The sequence below is a fragment of the Piliocolobus tephrosceles genome, chromosome 2, assembly GCF_002776525.5.
Source record: "Piliocolobus tephrosceles isolate RC106 chromosome 2, ASM277652v3, whole genome shotgun sequence".
Taxonomy (NCBI): Eukaryota; Metazoa; Chordata; class Mammalia; order Primates; family Cercopithecidae; genus Piliocolobus; species Piliocolobus tephrosceles.
Genome location: NC_045435.1, coordinates 134,852,209 through 134,861,994, shown reverse-complemented (window position 1 = coordinate 134,861,994; position 9,786 = coordinate 134,852,209). Strand labels below are relative to the sequence as shown.

The following is a 9,786-nucleotide window of genomic DNA, read 5'->3' as shown; positions in this document are numbered from 1 at the left end:
TTCCTTCCTTCCTTCCTTCCTTCCTTCCTTCCTTCCTTCCTTCCTTCTCTCCCTCCCTCCCTCTCTCTCTCTTTCTCTCTCTCTCTCTTTCTTTCTTTCCTTTTTTATGTATTTTTATTTATTTATATTTTTTCTCGCACTGTTGCTCAGGCTGGAGTGCAGTGGTGCAATCTTGGCTCACTGCAACCTCCACCTCCCAAGTTCAAGTGGTTCTTCTGCCTCAGCCTCCTTAGTAGCTGGAATTACAGGCATGTGCCACTACGCCCTGCTAATTTTTGTATTTTTAGTACAGAAAGGGTTTCACCACATTAGCAAGGGTGGTCTTGAACTCCTGACCTCAAGTGATCTGCCCACCTCAGCCTCCCAAAGTTCTGGGATTGCAGGCATGAGCCACTGTCCCCGGCCTTACCCACACTTTCTAATCTATCTGTAAGGAAGCTGGAGCCTCCCCGGGTCCCCTCTGGCAGATCATGAAGACCTCCCTTTGTCATTTGGAGATGGGCATGAAAACTTCTCAGTTGGTGGTGGCAGTGCCACAGAAGTTGGATGTAATAGCCATGGGTGAGGTGTGATCTATTGCTGAGGCTGCTCTGGCTGAGAAGCAAGGGTGACATCGATGGGGATGATAGTATTGGTGAGGCCAAGCAGATCTGGCATGGCATATAAAGTGTATCCAGCTCAGTCAACATATTTAATACTTATCAAATACATATGATGAAGCAATTTTAATACAGTATTAACATTTAGAAATTGGAGATAAAAGATTTAGCCAAATTCCTTGACTTTATGAAGTTATAAAATATTTTGTGAAACATACATATAAATAGATAATATTAGTATAATGTACTAAGTGCAGTAACAAAGGCAAGCATGGGTTAAACAGGAAGAACCAAAAGGGGCAGCTAGCTTGGTTTGAGGGGGCTGGTCAGGGAAAATTTTCTGGAGGCAGGACCAACTACAGAGGCATGCAATCAAGTAGCTTAGGGCCTTACTGTCAGAATTGTTGGTACTTGGGGCTTAATGCTTTGTGGCGCCCTTTTGAAATTTTTAGTTGCATCTTTGAATTAGTGTTTTGTAAATGAAGTCCAATGGGACAGTGGAGCACGTGATGGGCACTCAAAGCCTCTGCTCATCATGTGCTGTTCACTTTTGGCTGCCTCCCTCCTCCCTGGCCCATTTACAGCCTGCTTGAACTCTAAAGCAGGAGGAGGCCATCATCCTCCTTTTCCCCAGCAGGGATTGCAGCATAGAAGCATGGAGGGTCAAGGTCAGGTTTGGGCATCACTCTTTTTCCCCAGCAGGGGCCACAGTGTAGAAGCATGGAGGGTCAAGCTCAGGTTTGTGCTCCACAGTGTGCTGGGCAAGGCAAGGCAGCAGTTGTTTCTGCCTTGGCTGGCAGAGCAACAGCCATGTTTGGGTCAGCAGGGACTTCTCACCTGTTCCCAAATCAGGTGCCAAGTGTTTCCCTGTGCAAAGGCCAAATATTTTGGATTGGGATGACCTCCTGTGGAAGGGATAGGTTGAATTCCGCCTGCAAGATTTTCATTTTTCATTTTGCACTGGGCCCCCCAGATTATGTGGCCACCTTGCCTGGAGGCAGCGGTGATGCTCAAATTGATCTGTGAAGGACAAGTAGAAATTTTCCAGATGAAAAAGGTGGGGAAGGGGTTGAAAGGGTCTGCTAAGGAGTGGGACATGAAACAAAAGATTTCACCATTTATGTGGAATGTATTTTTTTCTGTCTTGAATATCTTGGTGGATGGTAGTTCCATTTCCTGAAATGGAGAAGAGAAAGTATGAGTGGTTCAGGGAGGAATCTGAGTTTCCTCTGGGTATGATAATTTGAGGTTCCCATTAGACCTCCTTTTGGAGATGTCTAGTTGACAGTCTGGAGTCGGAGGCAGAAGTAAAGGCTGGATACCAGGTTAACGCCATGGGATCCAGTGAGGTTGCCCAGGTAGGGGATGTAAATAGAGCAGAAACGAGGATCTGGGCACCTTTGTTTTAGATCAAGCTTGTCCCACCCATGGCCTATGGGCCAAAGGCAGCCCAGGATGACTTTGAATGTGGCCCAACACAAATTTGTAAACTTCCTTAAACCATTACGAGATTTTTTTTTTTTTGGTGATTATTTATTTATTTTTGCTCATTAGCTATCATTAGTGTTAGTGTATTTTATGTGTGGCCCAAGACAATTACTCTTGTTGCAGTGTGGCCCAGGGAAGCCAAAAGATCGGACACCCCTATTTAGATGATGATCAGAAGAGGAGGATCCAGTAACGGAGGAAGACATTCATGGGAGTATCACAGGGAAAAAGATGAAAGTATTTTGAGAAAGAGCTCAGCACATAGTTTGAAAAGTTTTAAGTCAACATCAGAAGTTCAAGATATTTCATATAAAATGCGGATTTTTAGCCTGTCTTGAACAATCGACAGGGCAGACAACATTGGCCCGCATTCTGTGTGGTAAGAACCAGTTGCAGGGACACAGAGCCTGTGCTCATGAATGGGCATGCACGTTCCAGCTTCACTTCTCCACCTAATAGTCCTTGTCACCCTTGTTATTAGGGCTTGTCAGTTCTCATTTGTGATTGTGCTTTCATCACTGAAAGTCCTGCAGGCAAGAACTATTTCTCTCTGTGTAAGTCTTCATCAAAGCCAGGAAAACAAAAGATAGCCTATGTGTCTAAAATCTAAATTGGAGAAAGTATATTTCTTTGTAGAAGTAAAGAATATTCTATGTGCTTAATTAGGAAACAAAGCCTCTTCAAAAGAAACAGCTTTGCCTGTTTTACTCAATTATAATCCACTACCTCCCTGGCTTCTGTATGCTTTCCAGTTGACCCTACCCTAAATTCATTTGCAAATTCTGTTCCCAGACCCAATATTTCTCAAATGCTTTCATGTTATTTTTCTTGCTCAATTAACTTCAGTGAGTGGTGAATGTTGGTGTCCATGTTTTCTGAACAGAGAATATATTAATTGAGGCTGTTTTTAAAATTTAAATGCACACTTAGGAGCATTTATCCACTGTTCTCTGCTGACCCTCCTCCCAGTTGCTAATTTAGGACCAATGACAGTTTAGATCAAATTCTACCTGAAAGACTATTTTCTAATCATGCCACACGTAGGGACTATCTTGGGGACAAGACAGCATCTGTGTGGCAGGAGGAGTTCACTCCAGTCCCCTTGAGAGCTCTTGCCTCTGGAGGAGCTGCAACCAGCCTCAGTGGCAGGGTGAGGGTTGTGGCTTTTATATCCCAGGGTCGGCTCCTTCTCACCACCTGCTTCCCGTCCTCCAATTCCTCCCAGAGAGCCTCACCTTCCCTAGTTCATCACATTCCTAGTTCGACACAAATATCCTGTTTATGGGTATTAATTATATTAACACATAATAGTATTGTAAATTAGAAACTTCATCTCTCAGGAGGAAAGAAAACTAGTTGGTTTTGTCCTTTCTTGCAAATTCAAGGCAGTACTATAGCCTAGTGGTTAGAAGCTTCACCTCTGTGCCAAAGTGCTTGCATTCAAATCCCATTTCCTTTATATCTTATTATGACCTGTAAAATGGGAATAATGACCCACCTCATCTTTTATGTTTAACAGCGGGACCAGCCCACACTGGGGCTACTCTGTTGATAACAAAATGTCGAGTTACCTTGTAGGTATAACAGAGGCGAAACCACAAGTCATGTAGTCCAGGAAGACGTAATTAAAAAAAGCTTTGACTTCTAACAACATCTGGAACCAACGATTCCTTCCCTGGAAACCAAAAAGATTAGACATGACTGGAACCTGAACACTAGGACTCTTTCAAAAGCAAAGGGTCTGTGGGCCCTGAAGTTCTGGGACTAAAATCTGCCTCAATACACCTTACTATAAATGGTCAAATTTGAAACCGTCCAGTCAGACCCATGCCGAGTCAACATTCCTAAATCCTTTTCTTTGCCCTCTGACTCCTTTTAACTCTCTTTTTTCTTTTCTTTTTTTCTTATTTATTTACTTATCTATTTAAGATGGGGTCTTGTTCTGTCACTCAGGCTGGAGTGGAGTGGCACAATCATGGCTCACTGCAGCCTAGACCTCCTGGGATCTAGTGATCCTCCTGCCTCAGTCCCCCAGGTAGAACCACTACGTCCGGCTAATTTTTGTATTTTTTGTTGAGATGCTGTTTTGTCATGTCGCTCAGGCTGAAAAACTTTCTTTAGATTCCAAATCAGGGAGATCGATTTGAGCCCAACTCCTTGCTGGCTGATTTGCAATAAAACCTTTCTTTTCTCAAAAGCTGGTGCCATGGTATTGGCTTCTGTGTACATCAGATAGCAAGCTCATTTGCTCAATAACATGAAGTAGCAGTTGGCATGTAGTAAATGCTCAAATTTTTGCTGCTATACTATATCATTATTATGGTTATCTTATGGCATACTGTTATATCTTCTTTCCATTTAGTTATTGTATAACCACTGGGCTGATTTCTTTCTTTCTCTGGAGTATAATTTTAATTTTTTTCCACAGACCTTTCTGACTTATGCATAATTCCCTTCCTGTATCCATCCTTTTCTACTCATAAAGATGGAGAGAAATTTCTATGTTTAATTTACAGACAGATGCATACTTATTAGAAGAAATAGAATATCTATATTTATCTATACATAAATACATGTTTATAACTTATTATCAGAAATTAATAGATAAATGAAATACCTCATGTCAAAATCCTTCACTTGGTTCCAGTTACATTTTTCTTAATACTCCCATTCTCTTCGTTAATCAGTTCTTTATTCTGAATTCCAGACATTTATGCATTGGATAAGTAGTCATTTTGCATTGTATTTCATGATGTTTTGTGACTTTTCTAAAGGCTAGTTTCTTATTTCCACTTTTCTTTTCACAGTGAGGCTGCAGCTTACTTTGAACACAGTACAATTTCAAAGGGCCTAATCAATATTCTGAATATTTTTCACATTTACTCTCTTCATGTACCTTTCACCTCCAGTTGCTATTTTAATGCAAGTTTGTGTGATTTACTTTAAGTAATATTTTGAATTTATTTTTTCATTTTTGAACTTTTCATTTTGAAATGAAGACTTGATAAACAGTTTCAAAAATAGTACAAATAATTCCTGCATATCTTTCACCCAGTTCCCCTAAATGTTTCATCTTAAAAAACCACAGTAAAATGATCAGAATCAGGAAGTTAACACTGATACAATAATATTAACTTATTTATGGTCTCTATTTAAATTATACCATGTATCCCACTAATATCCTTTTTGTGGTCTAGATTCCAATCCAGGATCCCACATTGCATTTAATTGACCTGTCTTCTTGATTTTCTTCCATCTGTGAAAGTTCCTTAGCCTTTGTCTTTCATGGTCTTGACACTTCTGAAGAGTGTCAAGATTTAACTCAGATTTGCATTGTTGGCAAAATTCCATACATCTGATGTAATGCTGCTTCCACTGGGTGTGAGGAGGGCTCTTCTATTGGAAAAGAAGCTTCATCAGAATTTAGGGGCTCAGTATCACCAGCGTCATCAGAGTCTTCCCACATGTACCCATTTTAACTTACAGGATCCAACTTATTTCCTGATCAATATCCTCATTTTAGAGACCTTGTGAGGCTGGGAGTTCAACTTGCAATATATTTCAGTTAGTCACAGAGTGGGATATTCTGCATCTAATTTTCAGCAATCTCAGCCTTGTATTATAGGAGATAAGGGTCTCCTTCATAGAATACATAGATGTTTTGAGGTCTTTTATGTGGCACTTGAGGTGAGAACTTGAATCCCAGAGCTCATCCTTATTTCATCATTTTGCCCATTGACATTAAGAACAACCATCTAATGTCATTACATTTATTAGACTCCTAAAAAATGTTCAGAAGTGTCATATACATAGTCACCCAGCTCCTTCCTTCTTGTACTTCCTTCAGATCAAGCCATATTGATCTGGCCATAGAGGTACCCTAAGTATCTCCACTTGATAACCCTAACTAACAGTGCTCTCTTTACTACTGAAAATAGAGTCATTAGTGTCTTTAAATCCAATCAGATTAGACACTCAATTCTAGAAGCCCCAGAACCAATTACTCCTAATAACAAAATCATCTATATTAACCAGGGTTCTCCAAAGAAACAGGGTGATATGGTTTGGCTCTGTGTCCCCACCCAAATCTCACCTTGAATTATACTCCCATAATTCCCATGTGTTGTGGGAGGGACCCAGTGGGAGATAATTTGAATCACGGGGGGCAGTTCCACCATACTGTTCTCATGGTAGTGAGTAAGTCTCACGAGACTGATGGTTTTATCAAGGATTCTTGCTTTTGCATCTTCGTCATCTTCTCTGGCTGCCTCCATGTAAGAAGTGCCTTTCTCCTCCACCATGATTCTGAGGCCTCCCCAGTCATGTGGAACTGTAAGTCCAATTAAACCTCTTTTTCTTCCCAGTCTCGGGTATGTCTTTATCAGCAGCATGAAAACAGACTAATACACATGGTCAGTAGGAGATAGAGAGAGAGAATGTATGTATGTGTGAGAGAGAGACAGAGAGAGATTGAGAGAGAGATTTATTTTAAGGAATGGGCTGATGTGATTATGGGGAGTGAGAAGTCCAGACAGAAGAGCTGATGGTATACACGTTCCAGTTTAAATAGGAAGGCCTGAGAAGCAAGTCAGCTGATGGTGTTGGTTCCAGTCTGACAGTGAAAGTCTGAGAACGAGGAGAGCCAATGATGTAAGATCCAGTCTGAATTCAGGCCTAAAAGCGAGAGAAGACTTCTGTCACAGTTCGAAGACAGGAAGAGAGAACATATTATTTCTTGTTTATATTAGGTTGGTGCAAAAATATTTTGCCATTACTTTTAATGGCAAAAACCGTGATTACTTTCGCACCAACAGAATACTTTTAGCCCATTCAGGCCTCTGAAAAATTGGAAGAGGCCCACACACATTGCAGATGGAAATCTGCTTTACTCAGTTTACTGATTCAAATGTTAACCTCATCAAAAAATACCCACATAGACATGCCTATGAGTAATGTTTAGCTAAATATCTGGGCACCCCATGGCCCTGTTAAGTTGACACATAAAATGAACCATCACACCTTCTAAACACATCAAATCGGGAGGCACATAATGACATTTTGTCTAATTACTAGCGATGTTAACTTAGATCACTTGGATAAGGCAGTCCTTCAAATTTCTGCACTTAACATTATTTTCCTCTTTGTATTTAGTAAGTATCTTGTGGTGAGATAAATATCCTGTTTTTCATCACACCTTTACCTGCTAATTTTAGCATCAATTAATGATTCTTGATTGAGGTAATTATTACTGTAATGTTATCAAATGTTGATTTTATGTTTCCATTATTTCTTCTATATTTATTAATTTGAATTCTCTTATTTATTTCTCAAATTATTTGTATCAGTATGGACTCATCAATATATATATTTTATTTTGGGGGTTATAAGCCATTATTCTCATTATTAATTTTGTTACTCAACTTGTCATAGATTTGGGCATTAGGAGATCTTCTTTAATATTTAAACAGCTTTGCTCTATGAATTCTCATGGTTAGGTATGTAAGGTTTGTTAAACAAATTTTCTCTATTATTATAGCAATCCAGTTTTCTTTGCATGGAAATGCTTTAAAAACTTTTTTTTATCTTAAAAATGTTTAATTATAAGTACTACACTAGTTAATGGAAACTTAATAGCTACCCCAGATAAAAACAAAACAAAATAAAACAATAACCACCACAATGACCCCTCCCATCACTACCAAGTTATTTTACCCTTCCAGATCAATAATTTTTCCTGGGCATTGTATTGAAATGCTATAAAGACATTTTCACTGGCTAGAGACACTATTTCAAATGAAATATAAAGAAACATGAAAACATTGACATTTTAAAGTGACTCCTATGGATTTGATTTCATGAATAATTAAAATAGAGCATTTAGTGCTCTTATACTTTTTATAAACTCATTCGTTTATGTCAGTCTTTATGTCTGAAAGAGATTTAATGTATTGTTTAAATGCATTGTTTCTTTTACTGCAATTCACAGAAAGAAATTCTAGCTATTTCATCCCAAAAGGAATTTATTGAAGGGATATGAGGTAACTAATAGAATGGAAGAGAAGCCAAGAATCTGGCTCAGAAAATAAATATCAAAAGGAGCTGCAAGAATCCATAAAAAAGGAACTAACAAGCAGACCCTTTGAAGAACATCTGTCTCCCTATAGATAGTCTTTATGGGATTCTGTTCAAGATTCAAATATTAAAGACAGAGCAAGCAATCTAACTTAACTGCCAATCCCAAAAAGATTTGTTCCACTTGGAGAGAATGACATCCTGGTTTGAGTTCCCCCAGAGCAGACTCTGAAACAAGGATTCAAGAACAAGTGGTTTATTTTGGAGGAGATCATAGAAAACATCAGTAGGGGAGTGGAGAAGAGAGGCAGGGAAGGAAGAGAAGCCAATAAAGGATGTGTTATCAAAGCAGTTCCCGCACTGAGCAATTGGAGCTTCATCCCACAAGGAGACAATCTAAAACACATATCAGAGTTATCTCAACCTAGAAGTGAGGAAGCCAGGACATTTTTCAACATATGTATTATTTACACGATTTGCTGAGGGCTTCTGGGCATTAACTCTTGGGCACTTTTGGCTTGTCCCATGTGCGAGATGAGTGTTCTATTGCAACCAGGCAAAGGTTCTCAAGCAGAGAGACACAGGAGTTTTTAGTGAGCAACTTTCCGTGAGTAGAAGCAAGTGCTGAGAAGACATGAGCAGAGCACGGACATGTCTGCTGCAGTGGTCTCCTTAAGTAAGATAGGGATGCTGTTTCTAGAAAGAGATTGGCATCTTGGCAGGCAAAAATAGTAGATATTTATTTTTCCATGAAGGCAAATGTCTCATTTTACAGGAAAGTTGTTTTCATGTCAAATTGCTGTATATAGTATGAATTAGGATGTTTTCAGCTACACGTAGGAGCCTACCAATTATAAATGGCTTAAAAGAATACAGATTGTATCAGGCATGATAAACTACTTTATGCTGTGGTAACAAACAACTCCCACCAGTGGCTTAACACAACAGAAGTTGATGTCTCACTCACACAAAGTCACAAAGTTGGGTGAGGGTTCAGGCAGCTCCTCACAACAGCTGCTTTTCAGGCATTGGCTCTTCGTTCTAGGCTGTTTGATCTTATGGCACCTTCATAAATATACATGCTCCCATGATTACCACTGCAGGGGAAGAGCAGGTAGAGAGTCAAACGTGAGATATAGCACACAACACTTCTGGCTACATTTTATTGGCCAAACCAAGTCATGGAGCCATGCTTTGGTGGCGGAGAAGTGCTGTGTCCCTGTGTGTCCAGTACAGAAGAACAGCATATCGGTAATTACAGGGAGCAACTACTGCAAGGTTTGGAGGGACACACAGGGACACATATAAGTCCAGGGGTGTTTCAGTGGCTTGAATGCCATCCCTGGCTTGCTGAGGACATCTTTTTGTCACAGAATGACTAAAGTAGCTCCAAATACCACTTCTTCTCACGTCAATATTCATGGGCAGGAAGAGAGGGTTGGGGGTCTCTCTGCCTCTTTTTTCTAATCAGGTGGGGTGGAGCTTCTCTTCTCCCACCCTGACTCTTTGTCAAGGAAGAGAATCTTTCCTAAAAGCCTCGCAAGAGACTTCCAATTATGCTTCACTAGTCAGAACTGGGTCATATGACTACCTCTAGCTGCAAGGGGGCATCTGACATTTGCAGCCT

The 9,786-nt window shown here is 40.0% G+C and overlaps 1 long non-coding RNA gene across 1 annotated transcript; it reads right to left on the bottom strand.

Moving 5' to 3' along the window:
* Positions 1-710: 710 nt before the first annotated feature.
* On the bottom strand, positions 711-9,373 carry LOC111526537. Its single transcript, XR_002726414.1, has 2 exons — positions 9,127-9,373; positions 711-1,775 (listed from the first exon to the last, which is right to left on the bottom strand). It is a non-coding gene; the product is annotated as an uncharacterized LOC111526537 (long non-coding RNA).
* Positions 9,374-9,786: the final 413 nt, after the last annotated feature.